This window comes from Genypterus blacodes, unplaced genomic scaffold, assembly GCF_046128005.1.
Source record: "Genypterus blacodes isolate CSIRO-AG114 ecotype Tasmania unplaced genomic scaffold, CSIRO-AGI_Gbla_v1 ptg000030l_1, whole genome shotgun sequence".
Lineage (NCBI taxonomy): Eukaryota > Metazoa > Chordata > Actinopteri > Ophidiiformes > Ophidiidae > Genypterus > Genypterus blacodes.
This window is the reverse complement of record NW_027466843.1, coordinates 2,507,487-2,519,856: the sequence shown is the minus strand read 5'-3', so window position 1 is coordinate 2,519,856 and position 12,370 is coordinate 2,507,487.

The following is a 12,370-nucleotide window of genomic DNA, read 5'->3' as shown; positions in this document are numbered from 1 at the left end:
CAAAGTTAAAGGGAACAAATATTAGCATTAAAAGGAATTCTAGTATCAACAATAATATTCGGTGTGGAGTCTTTAAGAGTTGCAGGAAAGTGACTCCAATTTTTTAGATTTAGATTTTAAAATAATATAAGAATTTGGAATACAAGCTATTTGATTGAAATCTGTTCTACACATAATTTACATACAGTCAAGTCATAATTAGAGCAAAAGTTAAAGAAGAAAATGAAGAAGAAATACAAAATAACTCTAGATTGAATTATCTCCGATCCCCAGTACCTTAAAATGACTCAAGGTACTATCAAATGTTACTTGATCCAAGCCTAATGAAGTACAGTAACTACAATGAATACTTCAGTCAGTTTGTGTCACGTAATGTGTGTTTGATAGCATTAATTCAGATTTCTAATCCCAGTACATCACTGTCACTTGGGTTTATGAGACAGTCAGACAGGCACAGTGATCTGTAAGCCATCGTCACTTGTCAGCTCGGGTCAAGCGTGACCTCATGACTGAACTTTCCTGCTCCTGCTGAGCAACCAGGAAAGATTATCGCCTGCTAGTCTGCCGGGCTCACTTGTGTGTGGGGGAGGGGGCATGTGACAAATGTAACACAGCTGTGTTCTCAGTCTAGCTTGGATTTCATATTCATGTCTACTGAGATATGCATTAGCCTGTAAACAAGCGCTGCACTGTGGTCGCTTTCTTGTATCTCAGTGGACCTGCAGGGCTAAATGATGCAGTGCTCACATGTGTGTGTGTGTTCGTGTGTGTGTGTGGTTGAGGGAGTGCAAACTGGGTGACTTCTAATGATTTGATTTGAAACTTATTTCATGTCCTGTTAAATGGTTTGATACGGTGCTAAATTTCAAAATAAGACTTGATTTTGCCGTTAGAGCAAACAGAATGTGTGTACGTTTGTGTTGCTGTACGTTGCCTCAAATACTCATTTGTCCTTAGCTCAACTGGTAGTGTTAACATAGAAAAATCTCGAATCCAATTAAATGTAATTGCATCAGTGTGAGGCTGCTTGGTTTGATGTCAGAGAAGCAGTAATAAAAATAAAATCATTACATTTGCGTTTGAAATATGGAGACTTAAGCATGCGACTCTTGTTCCAAATGCTGTGTAATATTTGTTATTAACAATCTACATCAAATACCTCTTAACACCCAGTACACAGTAAGATTTTAACATGACAAACTGATTTCATCTCATGTTAATTGTAACGTCTAATAACTGCAGTAAAATATAGAATAGTTCCTTCTAGGATGCAATATAGTTTTGCAAAAGGAAAGCGATCATAAGTAAAATCCCCCTTCTTTAAATAGACTGCAGATATGGATCATTTCCCAGCATTCATTGGGTGAAAGGCCACACACACACACACACACACACACACACACACACACACACACACACACACTGGATAGGCTGCCAGTCAATCTGACACATGGAGACCGATGAGTTCATTCACACTCACATTGACAGACTGAAGTCAATGTAAATGTATTTAAAAACAGCAGTAACCCGAGTAAACGCAGCTTTGAGTAATCAACACTTCAGATGAGAGCGCTGAGGGAAACAAAGAGCTCGGCTGTAAAAGGCTAAACCCAATAATAATTTTCCGCTCGGTATAAAATAAGTGTTTGCAGCAGAATTGCGTGTTTGTATGTGTGTGTGTGTGTGTACTGTGTGAATTCTAACTTGTATATCTTGTGACCGTCTGATATGAAGATGAATGCAGATAAACTTTGGCTCTCCCTCCCAATTCTGTTTACTGTCTATCAGCACTGCTGTTGAAAGAAAAATAAATGATGGCTTTAGTATCATAAATCACCGGTGGGCCCTTTGACTCCAGACAATCAACACATGTGCACAGTCTCAATATTTTTCCTCAAATCTCCGAGTTAGTCGGAGCTGCGTTGCTGAAAGTCGACATAAACACGGTCACACTGAGAGCCTTTATGCTTTCGTCTCCGGGCTGGAAACAATCCAAATGTTTTCCTATTTTACTCTCTCGCGTTTCTCAAAAAACAAAACAGGCCCCGGTTGACGCCGCAGCTAAAGAAACAAACGTTAATCATCTTAAATATGAGTCAATTTGAGATTTACCACGCAGTCCCGGTGCAGTTTACGTAAAGGATTAATTAGGGAATGGGAATGTGGGTGAAGTGCACTTGGTGACCATGGCTCGCCTCCGTTTTATCAGAGCCATGTGGAACATCCTTTCTATGCGTTTCAGATGTTTGACAAGTGTGTGGGACGATGTATGCCAGAGTGCACTGCCAGGCCTGTTCCTGATGGAGATGAATACGGACATGATATGATGTGGGGCTCGTGAACAGAGCTGGGAAACACACAGTTTGGAGCGGAGCTGGTAAACGTGCAGCGCGTAGGAACGGGGCCTGGCCGCTCGCTCGCTCGCTCGCTCTGGAGATTACTTCCAGACTCTTATCGAAGCCCTTGTTTACATCCTAAAGCCACCGAGGATTTTCCCTTGCAGAACAACATACATTATGTCCTTTTTTTTTAGGGAAAATCAAAACAATTACCTGACGTCACGCATTCCATTCCCAGCCCTGGCACCGTCCTTAAAGCTTGTTTTACATATTTGGAATAAGACGGCTCAGAATTCTTCTCCAGGTGCAGAGCTCGGATCCAGCTATTCTGGGACAGGACCCCCCCCCCTCTTCACACACACACACACACACACACCACCCCACACACACAATGATACTGTAGCCGGAGCAGGAGACCCTTGAACATCAGCGCAGGGGAGAGGGGGCGAGGAGCTTTGTTGATGGAGGGCAGGAGAAGGAGGGTCAAACGGGCTTTGGATGTATGAAGGAGCCTCAAGCATCACATTTGGGTCCAATCAAATCTGCGATGTTTTTTGGCCACAATATATAAAACAGATGGAGCAAAGATGGGCGGTGGGGGCTGGGGGGGGAGCGACTCTATTGTATGAAAGCCGTGCAGAGTGTAGAAGTCACATACTTTTTATTTTTAAGGTGATTTCACTTTGCTTTGCAGCTTTATGTTTCATTTTCCCAATTGCTGTCTCCTCTCATGTTCCACATTACGGGACTAACTGCTTTCAGACACCAGTTTTCTTTGTAGAGGCGATGCGTTGTGTTGTAATTATCACTCTTACGATGAAATCACTTTGATTCCAGATCTACTTTCATGTTTCCTCTGCCTGGTACTTGTTTATTTGTTCCATGTGTGGCCTTGCGTTAACTCGTATGATATCACGAGCTGGGGCCTGCGTGTAACACGAGGCCAGCTGGATTAACCGCAGGCTGAAGTCTGAATGTCACCTTAACAGAGTGTCTCTAGACGTGCAAAGTTGCCTTGCACCCTCAAGCGACCTCTAACCTCTCAGAGAAGCGGACGGGGGGGAGAAATGTATATCTCTGTATGCGTATATGTGTGGCTATAACCACGAGGTGAAAACATGAGGGCAGGTGCTCCCTACTTGGCCTCCTCCTCCTCCTCCTCTTTCTCCTCCTCCTCCTCCTCTTCCTCCTCTGCAAAGGGCCCGGTTCTGCTGTGATGGATTGGTCTAGCTGAGATGCCAGGCAGGGTCCATGGCGGGGTGGGGGGGGAGGCACCATCTGGGAACAGAATGTCAAGGCCTACAGGAGGGAGATTTATGCCTCCAACCTCAGGTTCAAATAGACGCAGCGTCAGACGCAGCATAGACGAGGTGGCAGTGACAGCTTTCCTCCCCTCCATTCCAAAAACAGCCGGCAGAGGCCATTCGCAGAGGATAAGGGGCAGAAACAACTTTAGGGTCAAGTTTTTCCAACCTAACTCTTTTTCTCTTTATCCCCCGCGGCAACGGTTGTCTGGTGTCAGCGCATGTCACAGGGAAAAACCTTGAACATGACAGGTAGCAAATGACGCACGCAAGTGGCCAATCTGCCTGCTGGATCCGGTTTTTAACGCTTGTGTTCGCCTCGCTCGGCCAGGTTCGGGTTACGAGATTCAATAAGGCAGAGAATTACTATTACGTACGGCGCAAGAAAATGCGTGAAAAACGTCTAACCTCAACAACATGCATACAATTAGACTGGAACAAACCGAGAACATGCACAGCAGCAGCAGGCGGTTAGTGCTTCCCTGCAGAGTTACCCCGACAACTGTTAAGCTCAGCCCCTGGCCAGAGTGACCGTGTGGCAGAAACACAGGTAGTGAACAGCGGTAAGTTCATCCACTGACCGGTGAAATCTCCACCGGTTCACCTTGAGTAAGAACAATCAGAGGCCCCGGCACTTTATGATGCTGCCTGTTAGTGCCACGGCTGCACTGGGAGCTTGGAAGGAGGAGGAGGAGGAGGAGGCATACTAAACAATTACTGCCGTTGACGCGGATATGTGTGTCTACGTGTGTGCGCTTGTGTGTGTGTGTGTGTGTGTGTGTGTGTTGGGGGGTCTCCGTGAAAGCGGTTGCACAGCACTGCGCGCCGTTCCGTCCCATGTGGAGCTCATTTTATACCGTTTCTTTGAGGATAACGTGCAGAAAAGCATAAAGTGTAGCATGTGTGCATTCAAACTATTCAAAGAAGAAGAAGAAGAAGAAGTTTGGAGCCTGACGATCATTTCCAACCGACAGTGATCTAGGCAATGCAATGAGATATTTATTGTATCTATTCTTCTCTTCTGGCAGAGCAGTTTATTTGGGTTTTCAGACCAAAATTCTCTGCAATATGTAGAACTCTGTCGCTCCTCACTTACCCTCTGCAGCCCCAGACCCTGAGCATGGAATGGATTAGTGTTCATGGTGTTATATTTAAGCTTGTATATACTGTGTGTGTTATCTGAGAGGGTGTACGTAAGTTTTGGCAGGATAAGGCAGAGCCGGGGAAATGTTTTGGTTGGAACACTAACTCGATATAGTGTGGCATCGCCCTCGTTTCTCCGGGATTTTCAAGCGTAGATTTGGGGAATATTTAATTAAAGCGAAGCAGTGAAAGATAAGCTGGCCGACTACAACCGGAGCGGCCGTGTGTGTTTACTCCCGGGTAACTGTGATCGTGTGCACAACAGCCATGTGGTGCAAGAACGGTGATATCATCCACAGAGTGTTCTATCTTATCTTTCTGACACAAAGACACACACAGAATGTCAAATCGAAGCAAGCGGCCTTTGAGTGTGGTTGTGATGTGTGATGCTGCTGCTGCATGTTTGGGTCTGGAAATGTTTGTGCGGTGTTTTGTCTCCCAGATGGGTTCAGCAGAATGTCGAGTCTCCTCTTCCTCTTTCTCTCAGCTGGACTCTGCAGGTTTAATGTGCAGCGCCTTGGGCTCCTTCCATCTGCACCCCTCTCTCTCTCTCTCTCTCTCTCTCTCGCTCTCTCTCTCTCTCTCTCTCTCTCTCTCTCTCTCTCTCTCTCCTGTCTGGTAGGAATAATAAATGATAATAAACGGCTCGGCGGTCCCGTCTGCCTACTTGTTCTTTACTTCCCCCTCTTAACACAGTTGGAGAACGCAATGCAAGCATGGGGAGTTTCACGGTTTCCCCGGCAACAGACTTTGTGACTCCATGACTTGCTGGTTTGTTCATCAGATGTTTGGATGGTGCTTTAGCATTTAGGTGTCAAATGAATTAAGTAGGAAAATGACGCCTCAGTCATGCGTGTGTGTGTGTGTGTGTGTGTGTGTGTGTGTGTGTGTGCTGTATGAAAATGGATTAAAATTGTTCCATATCAAAGTTGACTACATAGAACAGAAAAAAAACACTTTTGAGAACTAAGAACTTTGAAACAATGACCAGTAGAAGTGGGAGTAGTAAAGGGTTAAATGATCCCTTTCTTTCCTTTTTCTTTATCAAATTAGCACAGACATGAAATATATGAAACTCCAAATTCGATGTGATGAATCTTATCAAGATTACAAGCAAACACTTCACTTTGTCAGAACAAGTCAAATCAAATCACACATACATCTGAAAAACCAAAAACAAGAAGGGATTTCTTTGGAGGTTATTCGTTTATAAAATGCGAGTTATAACATGAGATGAGATGATTTGGACTAATTTGGTTGTTTAGAAGTGAAATTGTTGTCTTTGTGAGAGTTTGAGCTGACGCCTGTTTGTGTTCAGGCGGCGTTGTGTTTCTCAGCTTTTTCCCTCTAAACAAAATGTGTCCTTGTTGTGTTGTCACCACTGTGAATGAATACCAAACCTTTATTTACACTGGAGCCTGCGTCTGGTATTCCAGGGGTCACTGAAGGTCACACACTCCCTCACCCGCTGCCTCCGTAGCTAAAATTAAGAGGGCTGTTTTTTTTTCTTGAGGTATGTGAGATTATATTACACAACACAAACTGTCAAAAAAAAACAAATGATCCATAACTCCTGCCCGAGTGGTAATTTGTTCATGTCATGAAGTGTGCAACCACTTTGACTTGAATGAATGAATTTGAAAAACATACAAACACATTCCAAGATTGAGATCATTTCCCCTTTGTCCTCTGTGCTTAGATCACAGAAAGGACAGCGGTGCAATAAGTTCTCAAACCATTGACCTCACACCTTCAGTGGGAAAAGTCCTGCACTCAGTAACAGAGGAGGAGGAGGAGGGGGAGGAGGAGGAGGAGGAAGAGGAGGAGGTTTTCCCTGTGTGTCAGTAGCTTCATCATCATATAAATGTTGTGGAGAGTACACTAAACTATATTTCTCTCTGAAATGTAGAAAGTAAACCAACTAATAAAGTAAACATCAAGGAGCTAACCATGTTCAGTGTTGAATGAAGAACACTTACTAAATGTACGTAGTTGTGCACTGAAACCATAAAAAAAAGGAGTTAAAATTGAAATATAGATTTAGCTAAAGATATGACGTCAGAGCAGGAAACTAACTGTGCCTGTCCCTCCCTAACCCTAACCCTGTCAAACCCTCCACCATTAACGCCATTATTGTTTGAATCCATCAATAAATAAAGCTGGTAACCAGAAACCAGCGAGGTCCTGGTCTCGGTGTGGAATGTGTGAAGGTGTTAAACGTGTGGAGCCCGTCTCCACATGGGGCAGAGAGCAGCCGGTGGTCACTCACAAACTTCACTCTGACCACAGGGACGCTGGTACTTTGGTCTAAGCTGTAAAATAAACCCCAAGAGTCCTTCACAGTGTGACTCCTCCAGCTTCAGCATCGGTCAGGGGTCAAAGAACGGAAGGATCCGCTCGTCACTGATCCATGGACGTTCTGCCAGCAGGGGAGAACTTCAGCTTTTTAGGGCCTGGGGCCAGATTGTCATATCGTCAGGGAGTGTTTGACATCATCAGTGCATGGAAAGTTCTTTACTTGACTTCTTTACGACACCTGACTTGAGATCTGTTCGGTATTGACTTGGTAAAATCTGAGAACCATAAAAAAAGAAATACAAGTACAAACATGCCGTGTATTTAATGAATGAGCCCAGAGTGAATGAACGGAACAAAACAGAATGAAAGAAGCTTTTGAGTTTCTGCCTGTTTCACCACAGACTCACACCTTGTTCACACACATTAGGTTTGAGTTCCTCCTCTTTGGCTCTGAAATGTTGTAAATCCATTTTTATCTTTAAAAAGAAATGATTCAAACGCACTAAAGTAAGTAAAGTAAAGTTCAAATCCACACAAACTAATAGTAAGAGTGTAATAGTGTGTGGCATTCACAGACTTGGAGGAAACTCTGGCTTGCACTTTGTTCGTCAAGACTAGAGACGGACTGGGACTCTTGCTCTTTGCTGCTGTTAGTCCTCTGTGTGGTACAGTGCAAACATCTGACCAGGTCATTACAAGCATCCGGTCATGTCACAGTGCAGCTGAGCGCTCAGCGTGTCCCACAGCTGCCTGGAGCCCCATGCTGAGTCAATTAGACCTGTACAATAGGAACATTAATAACGCCGAGCAAGCATAATCTATATGACTCAGGAGCTCTAATGAGATTAATTCCTCTTGGATGGAATAAATTCCTTCTCAAATGTCAGTGTAGGCGGAGTAATTGAAGTTAACAAGCTCATTAGTGGAGCAGAACGTCTGTGCACATCAGGATCTATTCAAAGCCGTACAGTTGATTCTCTGTTGGCAGTCAAGTCAGGTGGAAGAGTGGCCGGTGCAGAGTCGCAGTCCGGACAGCAAAAGCCTTCTGGATCCTGTCTATACTCCGGGCAGTGTGCAGATCCAAAATAATCCGTATTTAATCAAGCACGTTAACAGAAAATGCTGTTGTTGTGAACGTGTGAAAGATTGGAGAACGTGAAGAAGAAAGTATTTGCCAACCGGTGTTTGCTATTCACACAAATCTGGCAATGATTAAAATCCACTTTCGGTGCAAAAGAAAGGGTTTTTTTTAAGTGTAAATGTAATTTCCCTGCGCAGTGCATTTTAGGAGAGGTGTGTTTCATAGTTTGCTGTTCCAATATATGGGAAAAATTATCCAATGTTCAACTCTAAGGAAGAGCTCAGAGCTTTTCCTTCTTTTGTGTCAGATGTGATTTTCCAAAGCGTGTAATGTAAAGTAAGGAAGTGGCTGAAAATCCAAGATCAGACACGAATCTAATTGTCTGTGTGATGAAAATGGAAAGATAAGGGTTTTATTTCCAGTAACCAGACTTCCAACTCTAGCGGCTTGATTGAATAGCAGCAGCAGGATGGCTTTGATGCTCCTCTTCCTCCCTCCTCTTCCTCCTCCTCCTCACATCAGGGCGGAATTCATCCACATTCAATAAATGGATTCCTTAAACATTTCCACTGGGGTTTGGCTTTCTCTCCGACCTGCTCCGTCCACCGGTAATGTGTTTTGACAGTAGTCTAGCCCTTAATTCTTTATTTCTTAAAAATGGAAAGGAAAGAGGGGCTGAGGGCAGCGAGGGGGGGAACAGAGGGTGAGCGGGCAGGAGACGGACCTGTAGGGCCAACAAGCTGCGTCTCATTTTCACACAGAGTTCTAACGAGAACCTGCTGGGCCCCGGGATCGGCTTACCTCTGTGCTAAGCTCGTACATTACTGTGAGAAGGTATTGTTCATAAAGCAGCTGAAGGTGCGCAGCGGACCCGAGCTGGGGGTCGCAGCGGGTCGGGCCTGTAAGGTTAGCGTGTAGGTTAGCGGTTAGCGTGTGACCCAAACACACCGCAGGTACAGTTTGGCAGGATGACCTACTGCTTTTCTTACACACTGCTCGGCTAAACGGAGTCCAGTTGCAGCTTAACAGGGGTCCCGAGCACTTCAGTGACCTTATAAGTGTTTCTACAGAGACAACGCTTTGAAGGAAAGCGGATAAAGGGAGGAAGAGCTTCCCTGTAAAAGCAAGTAAACCTTTGACACCGACCCAAGTAGCAGTCGTGTCTCTGCCTCTCCGAGACGTAATCATGCTGTTTATCCTGATACGCTTAGGAACGCTTGAATTTATGCATTTCACAAGCATAAAATGAGTTGCACACACATCTTCAGCTGCAAAACTACCTACAAACGTAAATCTAAACTTAAAACAGTCTCTGTCTAGTTTGATATGTAAAGAAACAGCGGTGAAGTGAGACTTCTTCCCCCAAATCCCCTTTGTTCATTCCTCAAACTCTTGGCTCACATCAAGCTATAAACCTTAACGACAGGTTTAATTCAGACTAAATACACGACTAAAGTGTGTTTTTTTATTGAAATACTTTTCCGTAATAATAAAACAAGCAACTCGTAACTTTAAAACTGAATGGTGAACTAAGATACGTTATAGAATGGATCCATTATTGATCGATTAATTCACTTTGAAGAGAATAACACCACTGACACACACACACACACACATTAACCCCAGCTATAAAGTCAAACTATGCAACACACACATTAGACTCTAACAGTTTCTGCTGCAGTGCCAATATCGTCTGCATTTCTGTTATTGATAAGCACAAGGAGACGCTGTGCAGCACTGAACTACAAACAGCTAACAAAACAAATAAACTGGAGTAATCTAAGAATCTAGGAAAAAGAAGGAATCTAATGTCAACAGCAAGTTAATTGAAACCACACACCCTTTTTGCACATGCATAACATTATAACACAGCGCTCAACATAACTGGTGAGAAACTGTTGGGCAATACGGCGGCACGCCATCAGAAACAGAAACAAAGTGCCGCCGTCCAAACATTGCTCAAATCCGTCGCTGTAAATCAAAGAAACACGTCACTCTTCATCTCTTAGTGCTTCTGTCACAGTTGTGTAATGCCAACTAATGTTAACTTTAGTGCGTAGGGGTTCAAGTGAGCGCTGAGACTAAATTGGTGGATTGAAGATTTGAAGATGGATGAAGAAGAACACTGACGCAAACTCTCATCAAGGAGGGATCTCAGAGCGGAGCGTGAGGTGAGGAGGGATTATGTGTCCCATCTGACCTGGGAACAACCGCTGGATTGCACTGAAAACTCTCCATAAGCAAGCTGAGCTCCAACTGAATCATGAGAGAAACACACTGAGCAATACATCTTTTGAAGTGAACCACTGTCATGAGCAATCACATAAGGCACAGATGAAGTGTGGCGACTACTGAATCAACCAGGAACCCCCAGTGTACTCGGTGTTACTGCTCATATGAAGTGACTGGTCTGAATCAGTACGCTGATCTAGTTACTAATGTCTGGGCCGCTGATCACATGCGATCTGTTAGTTGACAGCTTCCTGGTTTTGACAGCATTAAATCTTTCCATTTCCTTTAAAATTGAAATTTACACTTCAAAGATTATAGTGGCTACAAGCTGCAGAAGCTTTTCAATGATCAGAACCATTCCACATCCCGCTAGGCTCTCAGTCGTCTGAGGCGCCTGAACGCAACGTTTCTTTGTTATATTTGTCGTACCGTTTGTCTAGATTTGCAAAATTAGCTGTGTGATAACTGCACGGTGCAGCAGTGACCTAGATTTGACCCCAAACAAGCTTTTCATTGATGTTCTAGTCAAACAGTTGAACAGTAGAGAACAGTAGACTCTAGGAAAAAGTCAGGCGCATCACACTCCACTGACATCTGAGTCATCTCCTCATGTATTACGGCTTTGATCCGTTTCAAAGCGAAGAGACGTCTGTCTTTAATAGAGCTCTATACACGCAACGACACTAAATCAAACGTGTAGCGTGTTGAACTGATGAGCCGAAAAAGAACAAATGATTTGATGATGTTAGTTCATGGTGTGTGTGTGTGTGTGTGTACTTCAGAGATGCAGTAGTGAGCTCAGTAATCACACACATACGTTGGGACAGGAGCAGCCAAGCCACTGTCTGGCCTCATGGATTTTGTTTTTTGGAGCAGTTTTATAATAACTGCAGATATAATATTATATATATATATACATATAAATGTGACTGACTGTGACCTTGTGTGTGAAGCTCAGTCAACATGGGCCAGGTTATACACGTTTAAGCTATAAATTCAAATACAGCCAAAGCATTATTGTATTGAGATTTGCAGTTTAGGGTTTTTCTATAAGTTGTGTGTGCGGAAATTGCTTTAATGTTCTTAAATGATAGTAATTCCTGACTCAGCAAAAGGCCTAAATGAGAGTGCTTTCACATTTATTTTCCATTTAAAATAATAAGGTGCCCCTGGCTGTTCATCAACTTCAGCCATTTAAATCCTCTAAGTGAACTCCAGGCTGTATAAGATTATAAATAATATAAGCAAGAAACTCTGCAAAAACAACATCAGATTTAAGACTGAAACATTCATTCATTTCCACTTTTTTTTGGGGGCGGGGGGGTTCCTTCCTGAGAGAGGGAGCATAGAGGTGAAAGCCCTGCAGAAGAAGAAGAAAAAGAAGAGGAAGAGGAAGAGACTGTAGCTCACAGGGAGCCTGAGAGCAGACAGGAGCCAGAGCAGGAGGCAGATCTGGTCTCACACCAGGACAAACACTGTTTCACCATGTGGTCCCTGGACCTCCGGACCTACCCAGAGGACCCCCCCACACACACACACACACACACACACACACACACCAGCCTCCCTCCCACCCACTGCTAATGATGGAAAATGAATGCTCCACTGAGCTCACTTAAATTGCCTCTCAGAAGTATTTACAGCATCTAGTCTGAAAGCAGCAGGATCAGGGACTCTAGAAGATATATTACTGTTATTTTGGGGGCATTTGGGGAGGAGGGGGGAGGTTGGAGAAATGAAGAAAACTTACCAGGGCACTCTTGTTATGATTAACAGGAATACATGCAAGAAGAAGAAGAAGAAGAAGGAGAAAAAACGCATGGAATAAAATACCACTGGCTTTAATTTAAATTCAGAAATGACTGAATGGAGGAGAGGAGGGGGGGGGGGGGGGGGGGGGGGGGCTTGACTCGGGTCTTGACTGGGGAGGGAGTGGGTCTGGGGGGATTGGGGTTCACCTGATACGACGAGAG